The following is a 9,089-nucleotide window of genomic DNA, read 5'->3' as shown; positions in this document are numbered from 1 at the left end:
ATGAGGGCTACTTCATGGACCTGAGCATGGCTTACACTTGTATGGAGATGCATTCTTGATCGAGTTGAGGATGTGACATAATGTTTTGAGAGACAACTAATGGTGGCATGAGGATGTGCATTCTCATGGTTTAAGCGGGACAGTTGGATTAGCTACCCAACTAGTTCAAACATGGGGGTCGACAGTGTGCAGAGATGTGTTAGCATTGTGTTGGAGTATCATGGCAGCAGTTCACATGAGGACGACACATGATGAGATCGACACGAGAGGTTGCAGGAAGCATGTAGCTTGGATGGAAGGGTCAGCCTTCCACGATGGGAGCAGCATGTGGAGATTGTGACAGGGTGATCGATGGTCATGGATTGAGATGATTTCCGATGTACGACATACCAATGAGGTGTATACCTTGGTATGGTGATCTTGGTGACAGATGGTTGCCGAGACGAGACATGATGGACATAGAAAATTTTAGGGGCGAATGTTCGCCCTTTGGCGAAATTAAGGGGTTTTAAATTTTTAGTGGGCGAATATTTTGTATCATAGTACATTTTTACAAATCACCTCAAATAGCCCACCTTATATTAAGGGAAAGGGTAAAAAAGGTAAATTTAGCCCTTGAAATAAGGAGTTACAACCTTCCATTCGCCCATTTTCAAGAATAGGTTTTATTTAGGTGAATCCATTCACCCATTTTCAAGAATAGGTTTTATTTAAGTGAATCCTATGGGCCAAAGGCCCAAATACCATATTTATAAAAGAGGTATGGTAAATTAATAAAAATATAAATAAATGAGAGGTATACTAAATAAATAAAACATTTTTTATATTTACTCCATAAGTCACCTTATATAGATGCAAGGGTGTAAACAAATAAAAATATAAGTAAAGTGGAGGTATGGTAAATAAATAAAACATCTTTTTATACTTACTCAAAAGGTATGGTAAGTAAATAAAAATATAAATAAACTAGACGCATGGTAAATAAATAAAACCTCTTTTTATATTTAGTCCATAACCCTCGTTCTATTTATGAAGGCTCAAGAAAAAGGTTTTATTTAAGTGAATCCTATGGGCCAAATACCATATTTGTAAAAGAGGTATGGTAAATCAATAAAAATATAAATAAATGAGAGGTATGGTAAACAAATAAAACTTTTTTTATATTTACTCCATAAGTCACCTTATATTTACGAACACTCAAAAAATGTGTTATATTTAGGTGAAACCTATGGGCAAAATACTATTGGACAAATACCATGGACTAGATTGTTATTAATACCATGCAAAAAAACATTATTAACCTTAATATTAGTATTAATAAAAATAAAAATGGCACATGGTATTGACCCATGGTATTCACCAAAATGGCACATGGTATTGACCCATGGTATTCACCTAGAATGTAGCCTATTTAAATGGGAGAATTAAACCAGCATAGATCCATCTTTACTCTGGATCTACTAACCCCCGAGAGGTATCAAATATCGTGATATGCAAACTAGCATAGAGTGAAAAATATTTGATCCGATCAAGAGTAAAAATGGATGTTGTAATTTAATGTATGTTAAACATTTTAGCTTGGTTAAAATAAAAAATAAAATAAAAATCAACTATTAATTTTATTAAATTTTATAAATTACTAATAGTAACTTTTAAGCTCCAGGTTTATGATAACCCATGGTATTGACCCATGGTAATACCATGGTATTCATGTGAGCATATACTATTTAAAGGGTAAATTCTATCATCTTAGATCCATCTTAATTCTGGGTCTACCAAGTGCTCAGAGGGATAAATAGATTTCATCCCCGTAAGAGTGGTAGATGTGGAGTTAAGATGGATATAGGTTGGTTTTTATGATAATGAAGATATTAAATAGACTTAGGAAATTATATTGTAAAAACATCTTAAGGTGAATGGTTAAAGCATAGACATTGGACAAGTATATTTGTATACTTCTTTTTTAAGCTGAAACAAATCTAGGGCTAAAAGGAATGGATTGATTGCACTAGTCATCCTTCTATAACTTTCCAACATATGCTGGAGTAAACAGATTGTAATTTGGGTAATTTTTCTAATTGCAAACAGGAACATACTTGTGTATTGGCAGGGTGGTTACGAGGTCCCTAGAAGTGATGAATTTGAATTTTTCTTGGTTTTATATATAGTATTAGGTTTTTTCTCGTGCTTTCTATGAATGGCATAGGTGAATTTTGTCCTACACCCACTAGGTTATCGATATGTAATTTTGGTAATTTTGATTTCAAAAGATATTTTAAAGAAATGCAATGATTTCATTTGTGTATTCAATAAACACAAGATTTTATAATTGAGTAAAATATTCACCATGGCTCGTGAGAGATTCGCCAAAAAATTATATATACATATCATATTATTGATAAAATTGCCTCCCATTTTTCCTATACCCCATGGAGATTTGCCCATTTATTATACATGTAAATTTAGGGGGGGTTCTTAAAATTTTCCCTAATGATGGAGATGGTGGTTCTACATATGTTGCAGAGACTGTTGCAGTATGTGGAGGAGTTGACAACATGGATGAGACAATTGTTATTAATCTTGGTGGATGGCTACCAAGATGGTATGTTGTCGAGGACAACAACGATTTCAGGTGGAGGAGGATGTAACGACCTGCAGTTCCTGGGCGCGCGGGTGGACAGTGTGTGCGCATGGGTAGGCCTGAACGGACAAGCGAGTAGGCTGAACGACTGCGGTTATGTGATGGGTGAGCTCTCTTTTGAACGTGCGATGGATTATGCACACGATAGAAGGGGAGGGCGAGCATATATATATGTGTGTGGCATGTGTTAACTTGTATGGAGGCCGACCTACGTTGATGGAGGAGCCGACTTGATAGTTGATGGCATGTGGAGCTTGGAGGATGAGTTGGCTGGGTGAGCCAACTTGCCCTGCCAAGGGTATATATTGGTGGATGCATTGAATCATTTGGACATCGCAAAGCATTTGATCATCACATCTTTTCTCATGTAAAGGAGTAAGGCGCAGGTCTAAAAGTGCGCAAGGCTAAGGAGAAGAAACCACAGGTTGAGATGCGCCCATTCTTGGGTAGGGCTGCATGAGGAAGACGTGTTTGACTCGGTTGTGGGTGAAGGTGAGGGCAGGAGAGCCCAGTGATTGGGTGAGGGCGTGGACGGGTGTGTGGTGCCTGATGGATGGTTGAGGCGTGCAGGGTGTGTGGCGCTTGGTTTATGCGATGGAGTGCCCAACGGTGAAACATTGGTGGGTGCCCGGTTTGTGCGACAACTTGGCATGGGTTCTTGGTCGACTCGGGTGAGCGCCCGCCCGTCGTGCAAGTGTGCATGGAGACTTGGCGGAGTGTTGAGATTGTGAATGGAGGTGTGTCTCGAGCAGAGGTGCCCGTGTGTGGCGACTTGGAGGCGCGCTCGAGTTGGGCAAACAACATGATCGTGCGACGAGGTGAACGAAGGGTTGGAGAGTCGTGCGGCGACCATGCGGAGGTGCCGACATGTTGGGCAACCGAGTTTGCCGAAGTTGTGAAAATTGGCTAAGTGTAAATTTGGGGTTTCCCAAGATTTAACTTGTACTCTGTAAAAGTGAAGATTGTATAATATATTGATTCGGGCAGACTCATATTGCAGGGAGTTGCCCCTCCCTTTATATTGTTGTGCATTTCTCTTGTATAATGTTGTTTATGTGAATGTTATGGGCTTTCACTTGTATAAAGGAAAACATAATAATACTTGGTAACGAAAAATAAATTAATTATGGAATGTTAGGCGTAGTCTACAATCGTAAGTATTGGTGAAAAGAAAATGATTGGTAGTGCCACACCTCGCTATAAGCGATTGAAAGACTACCGCAGGTGTAGGGGCATGACACTCCCCCTCCTAAGAAATTTTAAATATTTCTTTCATCATATATTATAAATGGATAAAATAAAAATTAATAAATAAAATTTTACGTGAAAATTTTAAATATTCCATCCAACATACATTATGAACATAAAAACTTTCACTCTCTTTAAAAAAGAAATTTCCATTAAGAAAGGAGAAAATTTACATAATAAACAATTTTCATTCTCTATTAGAAAAACAAATTTTGAACATTACAAATAATAAAGATCATGGACAAATTCTTAAAGTGTACATAACTAGGAATTGCACTAGATGTTGCAAAGGAAACCTTGTAAGGAAGTAGCTTAGGAAGCGTAAGAAAGAGTAGCATTAAATTGTTACTCTTCCATGATGAGAGTGAAAATCATTTACTATATATAGTGATTGTTGTACATTTTTCTGAATTTCATTATAAATGCTAATCAATCAAGAGATAGTTACAACCAATATGGAAATTATGATTCTATCATATAATTTTACATTTATACCCTTCTTCCATAGTTTTTTTTCCTTAGCATAGAAATTCACTTTAGATAATATGATTTCATCATATGGTAGTATTCAAATGCACATCCACAAATATAATTGACATCTACTACAAGGATGAAACCACACTTTAAAGTTTTAAGAAGCATATTTGATTTTAATTTCTAAGAAGAAAATTTTACAAAAGAAATTCTAATGTTGCTCGTTAAAATTACGCAGAAAAATAAAACAGAAGGGATACAATAATTATATTTTTGACAAACCATAAGCATTGAAGATGGAGAGTAATATACCTAGCACATAATTATGTCAAACAATATCAGACTTCAAGTACTTGCTATATATGAACAATGAAACCTTAAATGAAAACGATTTCCATCAAAGACGAGATATCATCTCCTCAAATCTCAACCTAACATCATACCAACGAGCACAATCAGACCAAGTTTCTTGTTGGGATCTTAAAAATGTTAGTATTGGTGAGAGAGAGGATGAAATCAAGTGTGATGGAACAAAATTACAATACCATAGCTCTCTGTGCAGGATGGAGTATTATAACATTCAAACAAAAGAACTTCAATTATACCAAAAGCAAGGAAAGTAGATTGGATAAATTATTGTTTAAATGCAAAAAGAATCCATCAAAGATGGCATTTTATACTTTCTGACTTCTAACTACATATGTGGGTGGCTAAATTAAAATCAATTTTGGGTTACAATGACAATATTATGAAGCTTCAAACTTAACAATTTACAATGAGAGACCTGAGCACTTACAACATAATCCTCATCACCGAAGAATGAATCTAGCCGTGCATGCCAAATTTCAGATTGTCTTTAAAGGATCATGTGCAAAGTTTACTAGACCAGCCAGAAACCACAAATACAAGAAGAAATTTTCCTTATATGAAAAACATAATTTCATAGTATTGTCCCCAGAACACAAGCTTGGACTTTCTTGGCTCGAAGATCTATTATCTATGCATCAATGAAATTGAGGTCTGGTCATACTTGGAATAAGAAGCTCCAAAAAGACTAATCGTTAAAGGTTGTAATATGATAAGGAATTCAATTGCATGCCTAGCTTGCAGATCAATTTTTCAAAAGAAATTTGTGCTCAAGGAACATACTTACGTGTGAGCAGCCTAGTCAACCGTATGTTCTGTATCAGCTAGAAAGAATTCATTTGCAAAAGGTAAGTCCTCTTCTTCACCATTTCCTTTGTAGTTGCACAAATCGCTCATCAAATTCCCCTACTAGAAAAGCTTATGTATCCTTCCTAATTGGTTGATCACTAGGCCTAATGGAAATAAGGGTTGCTCTCTCCATCCCACCACCTTCTATAAGCTCAAGATATGGGGCATACGGGAGCTTCATATTCAAGGTTGGAATCTATGTCTAATTCCTAGAAGCTGAGGCCATTAGCGGCTTGTCCCTGAACTCTCACAATTGTTCTTTCCCCATCCAGAGCATCCCTCGTCCACCTGCGTTGGTGAGAATGAGATTCTAAAGTGTTGGATGATCATAAATTATCTGTTTTAACAAAAAATGCCTTGCAGAAGCTAAAATTCACGAGCTTATGGTCCAAACTACACTCAACTTCAACCCACCATCCGTGTAGAATGATTTTGGTATACTATCGTTATCATCCAAAATCTTGTTAGATTCCCTCATTCTTCGAATAGCACAACGTAGATTTTCCCTTGAATTCTTCTCATAGAAATACGATGTGGATCCTAATATTACACAACTCTCCATCGGGAAGCTCAATGTGAAGATTTTGGATCTCCTTGAAGTTTTTCAGCACCTCACTGGGGGAATGAAGTGAAACCTCGACAGAACTGCCTTCTTCATCCCGAGGATCTGTTGCAATGTCTGTAAGGGCTTAACTATACTACCAATCACAAGTTTAACAAAAGGACCTATAAAGTCCCCGCTCCTACCGCTCAAACTCCCGCTCTCCTCACCAGAGATCACGTAGTCCACCATCACCACGACATCGTCCACCTGCGACACCAAATCGTTAAAACATTTCGAAACAACCGTGCACTGCCCTAGGGCTTTGGTGTCACCCAGGTTGTTAAAGATCACCAAAACTAATGAATTGGCAACATGATCAAATTGATCCAATACACACCATAATCATTGAAGACGGAAAGTAATATACTTGGAACATAATTATGTTAAAAAATACCAGACTTCAAGAACTTGCTATATTTGAACAATGAAACCTTAAATGCAAACAATTTCCATAAAATACCAGATATCATATCTTCAAATCTCAACCTATCCTCGTACCAACGAGCACAATCAGACCAAGTTTCTTGGTGGGATCTTAAAAATGATATTATTGGTGAGAGCAAGGATGAAATCAAGTGCTAGGGAACAAATTTACAATTCGATATCTCTCTGCATAGGATAGAGTATTATAAAATTAAAACAAAATCACTTATATTACACCAAAAGAAAGGAAAGTAAATTGGATAAATGATTAACCATTTCAATATTTCCAAAGCTTGAAGTGTGTAAGAACATATGAAGGAGTTTAAATGCAAAAATAATCCATCAAATATGGTAGGTTATACTTTTTGACTTCTAACTACATTGTTCTTAATCGTCGATTGCTAGGCCTAATGGCAACACGGGTTGCTCCCTCCATTTCACCACCTTTTGGAAGCTTAAGATATGGGGCATACCAGAGATTCATATTCAAGGCTGGAACAAGCTTAAGATATGGGGCATACCAGAGATTCATATTCAATGCTGGAACTTGTGTCCGATTCACAGAAGCCGAGGCTGCTAGTGGCTTGTCCCTGAACTCCCGCAATTGTTCTTTCCCCATACAGAGCATCCCCTATCCATATGCATCGGTGAGAATGCGGTTCTGAAGCATTGGATGATCAGAAATTATCTGTTGTAACAAATAATGCCTTGGATAAGCTGCAATTCATGAGCTTATGGTCCAAAATACTCTCAGCTTCAACCCGCTATCTGTGTACAATGATTCTGGTATACTGCCATTATGATACAAACTCTCATTAGATTCATCCATTGTTCGAATAGTAGAACGAGGATTTTTCCTCAAATTATTCTCATAGAAACACAATGTGGATCCCAATATCACGCATCTCTCAAGCGTACTACCAAATTTGGCTCTCCACCTCAACAACACACCATCCTCAATGCCAAGCTCTCCACCGGGAAGCTCAATGCGAAGATTTTGAATCTCCTTGAAGTTTTTCAGCGCCTCGCTAGGGGAATGATGTGATACCTCGGCAAGAACAACCTTCTTCATCTCGAGAATGTGTTGCAATGCCTGTAAGGGCTTAACTATACTACTGATCACAAGTTTACCAAAAAGACCTATAAAGCCCCTGCTCCTATCGCTCAAACTCCCACTCTCCTCACCAGAGATCACTCAATCCACCTTCACCACGACATCCTCCACCTGCGACACCAAACCGTTAAAGTGTTTCGAAACATCCAAGCACCGCCCTAGGGATTTGATGTCGATTAACTTGTAAAAGATCACCATAACTAACAAATTGGGAAGATGATCAAATTGATCCATTATAGGCATTTGAACCTCCAAGCTCGCGTTATTATTTTGCTTGCACCTAAACTCCAAATACATGCTTCCTCACACCCTTTAATGGAAAAAACGAAACCTAGCTTTGATTTTGAAGGTTAAAACCCCGCGGAAACATAAATATTCTTTGCTTTTCACCTTTACATCTTGAATATTATTTGAAAGATTCACCTCTAAGATACAATCCACAGCCTCAAAAATTAAAAGAAGATAAATGCAACGATTTTTATTTCTTCTTTTTCCCTTTTTCATTGGTTGGGAAAATGTTTAGACCTTGAATATTACTGAAAAGATAGACCGGCCTCTTGGCACCTTTCTTCCTCCCATACCGGGCCCCTAGCATGAAGAAGGCTTGCAGAGACTGTTGCAGTAATTATTCTTCAGACTTTACAAATTTTTGCTGCATAATTTTCCAGATACTCGATTTCGGAGGACACAGGCCGAGATACACACTTTATAAATGCCAAAAGATCTGATTCTGCCAACGCATTCAAGTTTTGGAACTTGAGAACTTGGATTTGCGTGGCCTAGAAGCCTGTGAAAACCCGTGAAGTCCTGTGCGAGCAGGGGCGAGCACGACCCCTCATAGATATTGTTTGGAAGCCATTAACCCTTGATTTATCTCAGCGCTATCCTAGGATTCCCGACGAAATGAATCATGATACTCTTAGTCTATCACGTTATCACATCTAATCTAGTTAGAACGAATTGTAACTAACTAGTACCAGTTTTTAATCTAATGGCAGAGACTATTTCCATCGTCTAACACTTAAATGACCTAAATCAAAGGCACATAAAGGGATAGGTGGGAGGGGAGTTATTTTTAGAAGGAAATGCCTTATGATGTAAATAAGAAAAGTAATGAAACCTATGTAGAAAATTTTAAACTTTTTATACATTATATAAATAAAGAGAAGAAAATTTGACCCTCTTAAGATCGAAAAAAATTATTTATTTTAGATATCCTTATTTAAAAGATCAATTTCTTGAATTCTTGACATACTTGAGGAAGAAATTATAAAAGCTATAAGTAAATAAAACAAAAATTCAACAAAGTTAAGAAATAAATGCTCACGAGATCCTAAAAATTAGTAACTATATAACAATCAAACTTTCTC

General features: G+C 37.2%; 1 pseudogene; it reads right to left on the bottom strand.

The window, feature by feature from the left end:
* Window positions 1–6,981: 6,981 nt before the first annotated feature.
* Window positions 6,982–8,016, bottom strand: LOC149217938 (F-box protein At5g46170 pseudogene; annotated as a pseudogene).
* Window positions 8,017–9,089: the final 1,073 nt, after the last annotated feature.

Source organism: Pinus tabuliformis, chromosome 1_1 (genome assembly GCF_031772625.1).
Source record: "Pinus tabuliformis cultivar Carrire ecotype Pingquan chromosome 1_1, CPIR1, whole genome shotgun sequence".
Taxonomy (NCBI): domain Eukaryota; kingdom Viridiplantae; phylum Streptophyta; class Pinopsida; order Pinales; family Pinaceae; genus Pinus; species Pinus tabuliformis.
Note: the sequence above shows the minus strand (reverse complement) of the source record. Positions and strands in the feature narration are given on the sequence as shown.